This window comes from Chinchilla lanigera, unplaced genomic scaffold, assembly GCF_000276665.1.
Source record: "Chinchilla lanigera isolate Chin_1 unplaced genomic scaffold, ChiLan1.0 scaffold00026, whole genome shotgun sequence".
In the NCBI taxonomy this organism is placed as follows: Eukaryota; Metazoa; Chordata; class Mammalia; order Rodentia; family Chinchillidae; genus Chinchilla; species Chinchilla lanigera.
The window spans coordinates 22,214,321-22,223,981 of NW_004955427.1; the positions used below are offsets into that span (position 1 = coordinate 22,214,321).

The 9,661-nt window shown below is 52.0% G+C and overlaps 1 protein-coding gene across 2 annotated transcripts in view; it reads right to left on the reverse strand.

The window, feature by feature from the left end:
- The window catches only part of Sema5b (sema domain, seven thrombospondin repeats (type 1 and type 1-like), transmembrane domain (TM) and short cytoplasmic domain, (semaphorin) 5B), a 109,552-nt gene extending 104,375 nt beyond the window's left edge, over positions 1-5,177 (reverse strand). For both annotated transcript variants that reach the window (XM_013515029.1, XM_005386522.2), the window contains exon 1: positions 4,827-5,177. The gene's annotated coding sequence lies outside the window, so the exon portion shown is untranslated. The remainder of the gene's footprint in view (positions 1-4,826) is intronic.
- Positions 5,178-9,661: the final 4,484 nt, after the last annotated feature.

The window sequence follows — 9,661 nt, forward strand, 5'->3', positions numbered from 1 at the left end:
AGCCTGAAGCCTGTGGAGTATGCAGGAAAACAGTGGACATTAACAAAGGTGTTCCTTAGATCCTTCCTGTGTGGGACAAGGATACTGCTCTACACTTTTAGACTCTAATTTGATCCAGGGTACCATCTATTCCATAATCTGAAGACACAGACTCTGTGAAAAGGATGAAGGAAAGAAAACCGGGATCTTGGGAAATCTACAGGGTCTTGACCCTGCATAAGCAGGTGCTGGTGGTATTTTCCTCTTTTGTCCTGCTTTTGGGCAGAAAAACACACCAGCCAACAGAGAATGTGAGGACCTTAAAAACACTCTGCTCTGGGTAAAGGTGGCGTCTTGGAGGGCTCAAAGTGCCCCCTTCCAGTCTTGAAGGAAAAGGAACAGAGGGAAGAGGCTGCTGAAAACAAAAGTTGGTATTAAATGATAAGATCTCCCAGCTTCTCACTCCAGGTTTAGAATTACTCGAGGCATCAAAAGAAGGGAAAGAAGAGGCCTGGCTTGGGTGTTGGATGCTTTACACACTAGATCCATCCATCCCTGAATAATTAAGAGGCAACTGCAGCTCTTTTGTACTCAAACAGCAGGGATCCCAAGGCGCCTTCAGGACAGTGACTGGGGCCAATGGGAAGGGAGCTCTAGCTCAGGTAGACCAGCAGGGGTGGCAAGAAGGGATGGATCTCAATTGCTTCACCACAAGCCACTTCCTTGTAGTTGCCTCCCTGGTGGCCTGGTGGAGGGATAATGTGCAGATAATCCAGTGACCAAACTATAGTGCCCATTTTGCAATGCATTGCTAACCAGGCTCCGCCCTCAGCCCTTGAAACCTATCTCTTCTGATTTGATTCTCAGGGGATGGGCAGAACAGATGGTCACCACTCATCCTCCAAGAACCAACATTTCCCATCACAGAAGATGCCAGCCAGAGACGTTCCTGGTTCAAATGCAAAGATATTCTGATAATATTGACAAGGCTTCAAATTCAAATGAGTTGCATGTGCTAGTCTGATTAAGTCATCCTTATTAAAGGCAGATCAATGGAGGCAGTGTTATGGCAGGACTCAGCACACTCAGAGCTGCGTTTGAAGCTTTCAAGTGCTGCAAGTGGAATCCCTGTCCTCCCATTTCAAGTCAAAATAGAGCAGGAGACATGGACCAACTGTTAGGACGTATGCTTAATGTCAAACCCTACCAAGCCATCTCCAGCCAGGGCTCTGTCCTTCCAATTTCCCCATGATATCCATCAGCAAACTGTGCAGAAAACCACCTTCTTTTGTTTTTCCACTCACTCTCAAGGCACCAAGTCTATACTTTCTTATTTGTTAGCTCTTTGGTCACATCAGGATTTAAGGATACATCCTGCAAGGTTTAGTTGGCATTTCTCATGCTCGGAAAAGCAAAACACTAAAGCAGAAGGGAAGGAAAGTGACATGGCAGAGCCACAGAACATTCAACTCACTCCCCTCCCTTTCCTTTCAGAACTCTGCTCCCAGCTGGAACTTCTCCCTGCCGCTTGCTAGCATTCAAGCCAGTTACAAGAGGAATTTCTCAGAAGGAGAGTCTTGGAGGAGATCTATCTGAGAAAGAGATTGGCATGCACAAAATCCCTTTCCAGATCACCCATTAGAGAATCAGCTCCTAGGCTAGCTGTCATCCAGCGAAAGCCACAGGAAGGAATGCTTGAAGAGCATAGCATTATGCCAATGAAGCTCCAGGTGTGGTCCACACAACTACAAAAGAAGGGCTCAGTTCAGACAATACAATGAAATTCCATTAGCCATGACACTTGCTTTGGGGCTGGAGTACATCTCTGTGGTAAAGTGTTTACTTAGCACATGCAAGCCCTGAGTTCCATCCCCAGTACCGAAAGAAGAGTGTAGCTTTGGCTTCTTGTCATATATTGAAGACAAGATAGTTAAATATGATCGTAAATTTAAGACCAATTTCATGGTGGGTAACTTCAAATGCAAAGATCTGAGTGTAAAGAAGAAGAAGGTGAGGATTATGTACAGATCCAACAAGTCAGAGATAGGACATTCCAACTAATCTCTCAGGTATGCAGAGACATAATAACATGCATATCCAAAGTGGTTATACTCACGTTTTAGAGCCTCAACTTCTTGATCTAAACCAGGTGCAGTGGTACAGGCCTGTAATTTCACCACTAATGGAAACTGAGGCATGAAGATCACCAGTTTGAGGCCTACCTGGGCAAATTACCAAGAATCCGTCTCAAAATAGAAATTAAAAGGCCTGGGGATGTAGCTCATCACAAAAGTCCTATGTCCAATCTCAGTACTGAAAAGGAATTCTTCATCTATGGATACTGGGGGTCAGAGTACTCAAGGGCTATAAACTGGATCTGTTCAGACCATTTCATTTGGCCAGTTGACTTCACATATCCAGTTGTCCACAGACTAGGCCACTCAACACATTGCTACCTGCCTGCCCTCTGCAAGCATGTGAAATTGTGAGTCTCCTTTTATGGACAATCTCCAAGCCCTCCTTCAGCATGGAGCCTCAATAAGAAGTGGGTACTAGGAGGACCTTCAAACAAGCCAGGAGGTTTACCCTACGACCAGAAAGTCTCCCAATGGAGACAGCGATCCACAGAGCCAAGCAGGGCCTCTGTGCTTTTCTGTTTTTTTGGTCCAGCTCTAGTGGTAAGGGAACTCCTCCCTATCAGGCCTTCTCCTGCACAGGTAGCTGGTGGGGAAGAGGTTCAGTTCCTCTGTCACCAGCTAGACTCAACAAGCCTAGCTCCATCCCACCTGAATCATGGGATGTCTTCAGCTAGTCCATTCCAGAGGCCTCCTAGGACCACCTCTTCCCACCAAGGCTTGTTGCCTTGCATGCCATGTTCTCCTACCCAAACACACCTACAATGTTTGGAATCAAACTGGTGCATTGAGCAGCCTCTTCTAGCAGCAGCTCAGTCCTGTACCTTTTTGTATCTACCACTACCTAGCACAGGACACTGCACATAAAAGGTACTTGAGGTCCACAGTGAGGTGGGGGGGCTGTTGCCAGCTCTGGAGGAGGAAGGCTCTGGCACTCCCTCCCTGGAAAGAGAAAAGAGAAGGCATAGCTGCCATTCCTTCCCAACTGGTAGTGGGAGGTGTTCATACACAGAAAGAAGCTGCCCCCACACCTACACTCTGCACACACAAACCTTTCTCCTCCTGGCTCAGCAAAGCAGCCCCACCTCCTGAGTGGCCTTTCTCTCCTCCCCTCCCCCAAGGCCCAGGCCGATTCTCCTGCCCTAAGACCACCCAGCCCTCTACCCTGGAGAGCCATATTTTACTCCCTTTCTCTTTCCTTAGGAACCTAGATTTGGGGCAGAATGGTTTCCTTCCACGGTGTCTCTTATTTTGTCCCCTTTTCTTCCTAGTTTTGAGGTCCACCTCTAAGGCCCAAGTTGGCATCCGCCCCTTCCTCGAGGTGACATATCCCAGCTCAGAAAAGGTGGGAAGACACTTCGGAACATGGAGAAGAAAGACGAAGAGGAGCTGCTCAAAGATGAGGTGAAGTGGGGGTGGGTGGGGGACGGGGCGGGAACCGAAGGATGAGGAGCAGGTTGAAAGCCAAAGGGAGGAGGTAAAGAACGTGGAGAGGGGTTGGATCCGCTAGGAATTGGACGGAAAAGACGAGGATGGGGACCACAGAAGGAAGGACCTTGGAGAGTCCTAGAAGTAGGCGCGCTTGCAACCCCTAAGCCCACTGCGTCGGCTGGGAAGAGCGCACCGGAGGGTGGCCTGCCGCCCCAGCTCCGCGCCGCCAAAGGGAGAGGACCGCAGGGAGGGGGATGTACAGCGTCCTGCGGCCGCCTCTTCCCATCGGAACTCGGGGCCCTCTCCTGCCTGCGCGGCGGGGCGGGGCGGCCGAGGACCCGGCCTCCTTGGGGGATGAGAAAGGGGCAAGACCGCGCTTCAGGTGGCCCTCCTCGCTTAAAGTTTGCGGCGAACCCCGGAGCCGGCAGCATCTTCCTGTCCTCCCAGCCTCGCTCCGTCCTCCCCGGACCCGGTGGCCACTTCGCTCTGAGCTCCGCTGGGGTCGCGATCCCCTCTCGGTCTCCATCCCTCCCGGTGCCCGAGCGCCCCCCGCTCCCTCCCTCCGCGCTGGATCTCCCGCACGACGTGAGCGGAAAGTGAATGGGCAGCCCCAACCACAAAGACAAATTACCATGAGAAAAATAAATCAGGAGATCGCTCGCGCGGGCTCCCGCCGCCGCGCCCCTCTCCACCGGCCAAGGCGGGAGCACCGGGCCGGGAGCCGCCGGATCTAGAGCCCGGCGGGCAGAGTTCGGGCTGCGCGGGGCCCGGCCAGGACAGGGGTGTCCGGGAGCGGGGTCGAGGCGGTCCCCGAGCGGGAGACTTCACACTCCGGGGCCACGCGTCCCACGCGCCTCGCCGCCCGCGCGGCCCCTTCGCGTTTACTCGCCGGCTCGCTCGCAGCCTCGATCTCGGCCGGGTCTCCGCGCCTCTGCCCCGCTCTCTGCTAGCCTTTCACGGGTCGGTCCCCTGCCCCAGTCCGAGCCCTGGCTCCCCATCGCGGCTGCAGCCCAGATGCTCTGGTCGCAGCCGGGAGAGGGCCCAGTGCCACCGGGACCCGGAGCAGCCCGGCGACAAGAACGCAGCGGCGCCGAGGGCTCCCGAGCGGAGCCGTGCAGAAGCCGAGGACCCTCTGTCTTCCCCTCCCCCTGCAGCCTCCCCCACCTGCCTCCAACTTGCCAGCGCCCTGCGGCCCCCAACCTTCTACCCACCCGAGTTGCTGAAGTTTGCAACTTGCAGCCCCAGCCCGCCCCGGGAGAGCGCCGGGGCTCCGGGACTCACCTCCGGCGGCACGCGCAGGTGCGGCTCCCGGCGGCTAGCGGTCCGCGCCGCGGCGACCCCGAGGGCTGGCGGCCCGTCTGGGAACGAGGCGGCCGCGCAGCAAGGGCGCCCGACCCTGGGCTTCGCGCCCGGGTGCAATCCGGCCCTGGGCTGTGCCCGCTGCGCTCCGCCTCGTCCAGCAGCCGCTGGATGAGCGGCCGACCCGCCCGGCTCCGCGGAGCTGGGCTCTGGCACCAACCCCCGCTCTCCAACTAGCTCCAGACCCCGCGCGCCGGAGACAGCGGGGAGGAGAGCGAGGGAGCAGAGGGAGGGAGGGGAGGCGGTGGGGGAGGAGTTGGGAGCGAGGGGAGAGAAGGAGGGGAGCGGGAGCGAAAAGGAGGAGGGGGTTGGAGAGGACCTGTCGCGGCAGCGCGTCACCCGCCAGCCCCAGGCACGCGGGAGAGCGCGAGGGGGCGCCCTGCCTCCCCGAGTCCCCGCAGCCGGACTCCTGGACCTGAACTGCCAACTGTGTTACCAGGAGGTGAACCTGAGCCCGGCACCAACCCCGTCGGTATTCAGACTGCAGGGCCGACGTCCCCTAGACGCTTGTCACCTTAGCCATATCCCGCCTAAACATCCTTTTACCCCCATCTCGAGCCATTCCAACACTTGGAGCCCGAAAACCCCCACTCCAGGCGCCGGGCTCCCCAATTTCCCAGCCTTATTAGCTGGGAGCTGCCAGTGCTGATTTGAAGGGGAAAGGGATCGCGTAGGAAAGCGGGAGGTGTGTTCGGAATTGCAGTGGCGGGGTGTGAGGCTAGGCTGCTGGGTTGGGCTGGAAAGCGACCTTGAGAGAACCTCCCCAAGCCTCAGTTTCCTCCGCTGTGAACTGGGCTGGTGATATGCACCCTACAGAGTGGCGAAGAACACGCAGGGGCTGCAGGGAGTAAAACAGCATCAGGAACACGGGAGGCGGAGGAGGCGGGATCCGAAGGATGGGCAATCCGGGAGGAGTGTTCTCTGGCGAGGAGAAAGCTTTAGCGCAGCCACAGCGAACCAGGCGGAATTGTTTACAAGTTGAAGTGATCTAGTGTTCCTGATGTGTGGAAGCGGGGAGGGAATGTCGTAGGGAGCAAGCTTGAGCTCCTAGCTGCCCGGGCTGCGGGAGGGATGGAAAGGGAGCCCTCTGCTGAACAGAAAAGGTATTTGAAATTTTTTGAAAGGTGACCTAAGAAAATGAATGAAAAAGAGAAAAGACCTGAAAATTTAAACCCAGAGAAGTGATTCTAAGAGACAATCAAAGAAAACTGTGAAGTAAAAATAGATTAAATCAGGGAAAGGGAAACACTAGAAGACGTCTAGAATGTTAGAAATTGGAGAATTAGAACAAGGTCCATATGGAACGTTTTATATAAGAAAATTCTGGGTACTAGCAACCCAACAGGAAGCAGAAGGCTGGAGACAGCAAGACCCACAGGTGCCACCCTATGTCCCACCTCTGACAAGGCAAGGAGCAGTTTGGCCAGGATGATGGGGCCGGATCCAAGACAGGTGTTTATGAGGCAGTGTAAAAAGAGAAATGGTGCAAGATCTCAGGGGTAAAGACCTCTTGGAGCAACGGAAATGCTGAAATTCATAATGTGTGGAATGAAGAGGAATCTGCAAAGGTAAAACCCGTTCTGAACAGGCAGAGAAGGGAGCAGAGAAAAAGAACATAGGGAGCAAATGGGCAGGTCTAGTAGGCCGTCCAGGTGATTTGGGGGTGAAACTCACTCTGGAAAAGGCCACACACAGTGTGATGACCGGTCACATCACAGACAAGGGCAGTGAGATCTGGGCAGCAGAAGCCATTCTCCGGAGTTCCACCCCGGGTCAGTTCTCTTGATGCCCACTCTGGACTCCTTCAAAGCAACTACCTCCACTCCCTGGAGACCATGGATTGTTTTTGTCATTATGAATATAGAAAAGTATGCATTATGGAGGCATGTTTTGATTAAAAGAAAAAAATATGACAATATTCCATATACTGAGGGTTGGGGAACAAGCAGGAAAGCTTCCCACTTGTCTGGTTGGGAGAATAGACAAATGCCTTCTGCGTGGTTGTGTCACCGCAGCTCTCCCTTGACAGGCATTCAGAATCTCACCCATTCTTCACATGTTCTCTCGCCAGCCTTCTCTTTCCACCTTGTTTGGGTCCTTCATCCCCTCTTCCTTCCCACCACCATGTTATGTTCCTTCCTAGTGCTCCTTCTCCACCTTATGAATGAGTAGGAAGGGGCTTGGCAAAGTGTGGCCTGGGGACACCCAGGAAGGACACCTTCCTCTTCAAGAGAAGTAGGAACCAAGAAGGAGAGACACTCACAAATGCAGAATGCAGAGCTGGGCAGCTCGCAGCAGTGGGCTAATTCATACTAATTGTATCCTACTCTATTGTATTGATTAACAGTGATTACTCAAGGGCTCTCAATATAAGAGAGCTCAGGAAGGGACAGCTTCTCCATGAGGCTGCCTTTCCACCTGCTTAGGCATTCCCTGGCAGTCAGCAAACTCAGCCTGGTTCGAATCTGAATCATTTACTTAGAACAAAATCCAGGACATTGATCCCATCACCAGCAGCTTCTGGCACCTCCTTTTACCCTTTGCAATAACCTGTATGATAATTACTTCTATTAGGAGCAATTTTCCACCTACCAAAACACTATTAATTAAGCAGCATGTACGTACAGTAATTAGAACAGAATTACCCAAAACAAACAAGCTAAAGAGCTGTGAACATAGGGGGTGGGAAGGAATTCTTAGAATTCACTCTTGACCTAGAAATTACAAACTTACCTTGAGTTAATGTTCCAATAAGTTAAGAAGTACAGATTTTCAAGGTAAGGGCAGCAAATTTAGGAGCACAAGACTAACTCTTCCTTTCCACCTGAGAGCACTTTCTGGAGGTTGGTGCTACTCTGAAAAATAAGAGTGCAACTTCTCCCAGGAGACATCACTGTGTGTCTGTGTGTGTACATGTGTGTGTGTGTTTATACATAGCCCAGGCACAAACACAAGTCTTGCCTTACAGCAAAAGGCAAGCAACAGCCGGTCATATACCATTAGGAGAAAATTGAAAACAAAAAGGCAGCAATCACTTATAATGTCCAAATAGTTCTTGGCCCCAGAATTGCCTGCTTATGGTGCCGGGGAATGGCCAAGGAAAAAAAAGCAAATTCCCACCCCATGAGTCATTGTCACTTTGTGAACCAAAAGCATACTCAGGTCAGAGGAAGTGAAGTGTCACAGAATGACAGCTTTGCCATTGTTTCTAACTAACGTGAGAAGCTTCCTTCCTTCCTTCCCAAACATTTAAGTGCCACTCACTATACAAGGTGGAGAGGTCACAAGACGAGCCACACAGGCAACAGGGAAGGGGAACCCGATCATAGCAGTACCACAGGCCAAAAGCTCTGCAGGCACTCAGAGAACAAGTGACCACTCTACCAGGCAGGGCAAACACGTCTTCACTGGAAAGGGCTATTCTAGCTGAGAGTGGAAGATGGGGCAGGAATTTGCCAGACAGAGAAGTGGGAGGATGCAGAGTATTCCAGGCAGAGGAAATAGCATGTGTAAAAGCACAAAGCGATATAATTAGATTTCTGTTTGAAGAATTACTTGGCTCTGGTTAACAGATTCAGAGAGAGAGAGAGGGCGAAAGGGAGAGAAGTAAACTTAAGCAGGTGCATTTTGGAGTGGAAACAGCACAGCATCAGCGGCTGAGATTCTTGATTCTAGGATAGCTCAACCACTGATGACCTGAGTGACCTTGAGGGAGCTCCTTAGCCTCTCTGACCTCAGCACCTTATGGAGAGAATGAAAAGGACCAATCAATTAGCTTCTAAAGTCCTCCTGGCACAAGCATTCTCTGATTCTAACTGTACCCACAGATAATTCTAGAAATCTTGCTCTGCCCTTTGTTCTTTGCCATATCCATGCATTTAGTCCTTCCTAAGTGTGCAGCACATGACGGTTTCCGGAAATGTCTTTCCTGTGCTAGCTCTTTGACCTTCACACCCATGTGAAGGACACAGACTCACTGAAGCCCTGGATGACCTTGTTCAATCACCGGGATGTACACTGTCTCTGTGCTGATAACACCCAAGTGTGTGCAGCAGCTCTGACCTCTTTCTTACAACCCAGAGGCACAGAATCAATTGCCTGACCCCTCCTCTGCAAGAACAGCTCACGCCGAACATGCCCAACACTGGGCTTCTCCGTTTCTTTCCCAAACCAGCGCCTCCCTCAGCCTTCTCCACTCTAGCAAATAAAAACTCCATTCTTCTAATTTCTCAGGGCCGAAGTCTTGAAGTCACTGCACATCTGACATTTAAACCACCCGTAAATTCTGCTGCTTCTACCTTTCACATATTTTCAGAGTCTCACCACTTCTCATGGTCTCCCCACAAGCACCCTGATTCAAACCACTCTTTTCTCTTTTCTCCATTGTCCAGGACCCTGTTGCTCCTCTGCTCAAACCCCTTCTATGGCTCCCCAGGGCTCTAGAGAAAAAGTCACCTCCTTACACTCCCCTCAAGTCTCTTTTGGACATCACCTCCACCCCGCCCCTCCCTCCTATCCCTTCAGTTGAACTACTGTCCCTGCTGTTCCTCACACACCTGAGGCTGTGCCCTGAGGCCTGGATTTCTCTGTCTGGAAAGCACTTCTGCCAACTGCCCACATGGGTCATTTCCTCACTTTAGTCTCTGTTCAAATGTCAGTTCACCAGCATCTTTTTCACCATCTTTTTACAAACACCAGTCACTACCTGACATCATACATATTTATTGTCATCTCCCATGACCAGAATATGAATTTTA